Source organism: Hipposideros armiger, unplaced genomic scaffold (genome assembly GCF_001890085.2).
Source record: "Hipposideros armiger isolate ML-2016 unplaced genomic scaffold, ASM189008v1 scaffold_239, whole genome shotgun sequence".
Lineage (NCBI taxonomy): Eukaryota > Metazoa > Chordata > Mammalia > Chiroptera > Hipposideridae > Hipposideros > Hipposideros armiger.
This window is the reverse complement of record NW_017731589.1, coordinates 1129891-1132896: the sequence shown is the minus strand read 5'-3', so window position 1 is coordinate 1132896 and position 3006 is coordinate 1129891. Positions and strand designations below refer to the sequence as shown.

At 56.7% G+C, this 3006-nt stretch overlaps 1 protein-coding gene across 3 annotated transcripts in view; it reads left to right on the top strand.

The window, feature by feature from the left end:
- Positions 1–3006, top strand: part of PRKAG2 (protein kinase AMP-activated non-catalytic subunit gamma 2) — a 234990-nt gene that overhangs the window by 48231 nt on the left and 183753 nt on the right. The window contains exon 1 of one of the 3 annotated variants that reach the window (XM_019655405.1): positions 1277–1425. The exons of the other annotated variants lie outside the window; for them this stretch is intronic. The gene's annotated coding sequence lies outside the window, so the exon portion shown is untranslated. Of the gene's footprint in view, positions 1–1276; positions 1426–3006 lie in introns of those variants that run through there. 3 annotated transcript variants of the gene reach the window in all.

Here is a 3006-nt window from a genome sequence, read left to right as displayed (position 1 = left end):
GTCAGTTGTGCAGCATCCCAGCTGAGCCCAGCAGAATCCCTCTCAAAGCAGTGCCTGGACTCGACTTAGTTTTCTGATAGAATTCTCTGGGTCTTATCACCTTGGTTGTTCATCAGGAAATCGAGGTAGGAGGGCTTTGGGCTCTGTCGGGCCCTTTCTGCTGCAGCCCAGCCAGCCCTTTCCCTGTCCTTGGTGATGGTCAAGTTCTGTCCCTCCTTCCCACCCGCCGAGCCCATGTGGGCACAGTTTGCTCTCTCCGGTCAGTTGTCTGTTACCCCAGTGTGGTTCTCCCTGCTGAGACCTCTCTGTTGAAGGTCACAGGAGCCTGTTTGTATCATCTTCCCTGAATCACAATTCCCTTTCTTGATTACCTCCAGCATCCTTCACCCTAAGGTACAGCGTAGGGGGAGGCTGGGAGAAAGTAGACGAAAAACAAAGCCAGACTCCGGTTTTTGTTTTGATTTTACTTTGCAGGCGAGCTATGTGGTGGCATTTTATTGTTTAATGTCTGCTTTTAAGGGAGTCTGCCATCTGCCTGGTAATGATGGCTTCGGCGTGTTAGTCACCCGTGAGTTAGAGCCTCACTGTACCGATTCAGTAAATAAGAGAACAGGCACCGGTGAGGCAGTCGGAGGAGAGCCAACCACCTCGTCTGCAGGCTGAGCCACAATTACCCCACTGCAGTGTGTGTGTGTGGGGGGGGGGGGCTGGCACCTGGGGAGGGGGTGGTTCCAGGCAGCCCCAAGGGTAGAGCAGAGGGCCGTGGAGTCAGGGGTTGGTGTCCTCTCCCTGCCCAGTCCTCCCTTTCTTTTGGGCCCAGGGCTCCTGTGGTTTGGGAGCTCCTGGGACAGGCTCTCCCTGCTTCTTGGAGACAAAGCCAGACACGGAATCAGGAGTGAGAGAGAGAGGAGACGAGCACAGAGCCTCGGGGGACTTTGTCGGGCTTTTTCTTTTCTCATAACCCAAACAGCTCGTGTTTTTTGACCTTCCACGCGGACGTTCTCCTTGATTTGCAGGCTGATTGGCTACGTCACGCTCTCAGGGTGGGAGGTAAAATCGGGGCTGATGCTCGTGAGCCTTCGGGCTGTTGTGAGACTTCCAAGGCGAAGGATGACCTGGGATGTCATGTGCCCGGGTAAAGGTCGTGAGGAAACAGACAGATGGTGACCCTCACATAGAGAGGGGACAGTGCACAGCCCCTCAACTAGTGGGACCGACAAGCAGAATCTTCCATGAGCCATATCGGGTGTGGGGCTCCCTCTCTCNCTGGGAAAGCCCTCCTCTCATGGGCCTTTGGACAGGGGCAGCAGGATTTTGCAGAGCTGGGAGCGCTGTGTGTGTGTCTCCCTGTCAGCAGCACATTGCCGCCCTGCACTTCTGATTAGCACCTGGCCGGAGGAGGCCTCCAGGACCACCTGGGGCTGAGTAAGCGGACCTTCCGGAGCTGGGTTTCTGAATGCATGGCGATGGCCCATCCGTGTGTGCCGCTCTTTCTGCTTTGATGTTTTGTCTCCTCTGTGTGCAAGACTGATGCTGAATTGCTGCGTGGTTCTGCAGGGGGCGGTGGCGGGGGGGGGGTGCTGTTATTAAATTAAACACCCCCAGGAGGAACCAAATGTTCCGTACCTCGGAGCTGTGTGTTTTTCTCCTTACATAACTTTTCTTGGTGATTTAAAGAGAGTAACTAGTGAAGGTGGTATGTATGTGTGTGGGCGTGTTCATCTCTGTTCCTTCTCTGAGTCCTGCGCCTCCTCCCCCACCAGCTCCTGGGTGAGGTGGGGGGAGCTGGAGCCGCTGGCTCCTGAGTGCAGGGTCTCCTCCCCACCTTTCAATCCTGGCTTCAGGTTCCCTCGCTGAAATCTTAGTGGAGCTGACATTCTCTGCCTTTCCTCCCCCTTTCCCTGAGCCATCATTTATTCAATGTGTCCTGCTTGGAAAAGGTTGGGGATGATGGGGGTGGGGGACCTTTGGGCACAGCCCAGGTGGCCCCTTGGAAGGCCCTTGACCTCCTAGACGCGTCGCCTGGTCTCCTGCAGGAGAGCTGTGCGCTCCAGAAAGCGCACTTGTTGCTTTCTAACTTATGGGGAATACATTGGAGACACAGGATAGGAGGAGAGAGAGAAAGGCAGACAGGGAAGGAAAAGGAGACGGGAGATGCCTCACCCGTGACTGAGGCTGGGTTCTCTGGTGGAGAGCAAGGGCCGGAGGCTGAGACCAGAGGCCGGACCTGTTGGAGGCTGCACAGCAACCAGGGGCTCAGCTGCTGGCTGGACGGGGCTGGACGACACAGCCAGCCCCGCACCACCTCTGCTGACACGGTGCACGGTGCTTTGAGCAAGCCACTTAGCTTGGGGTTTCATTTTGGGGCTGAGGGTTGCCCTCTAATCCCAGCCCCTAAGCCAGGGGCGGCTCTAGTTATGCATGAAGAGGTCTTCGTCTTAAGTCTGTGACTGCTGGTGTTTGCATCCTGGTGATTGGGAAGGACCTGGGCCAGGGAGTGGGGGTGTATGTGTGGGGAGGGGGCCGGGGGGAGGTGTCATCATAGAAGAATAAGGCTTGGTTCTGTGCTTCTGATTTTCTATGGAGCGGGGCAGAAAAGAGAGTATTAGACAACGCGAGACTCATGGGGCAGTAGAGAATCAAGCCCTGGGCTGTGGCAGATTTTCAGGGCCGATGGACAAGTGACAGGGTGGCCTGGGGCAGCTGGGAGGGGGCTGCATGGAGGGGCAGGGGCTCCACAGGTACCTCCTTGGGCCTGGGGACAAGGGGACACAGAATGGTGCTGTCAGGAGGCTTACGTCTGAGTGCAGGGCAAGCCCCAGAACATAAATGGAGGGGCCTTTCAGGTGCTGTTAGGTGTGATTCAGTCAGAGAAGTGCGGGAGGGGAGGGGTCAGGTCAGCCCCCAAAGCTTCCTCAGAACGTGAGAAACAGACGCAGTGAGACTGAACCAGCGCCCGTGGGCCTCGAACCGGGGGCCAGGCTGCCTTCTAACTCAGAACAGCCC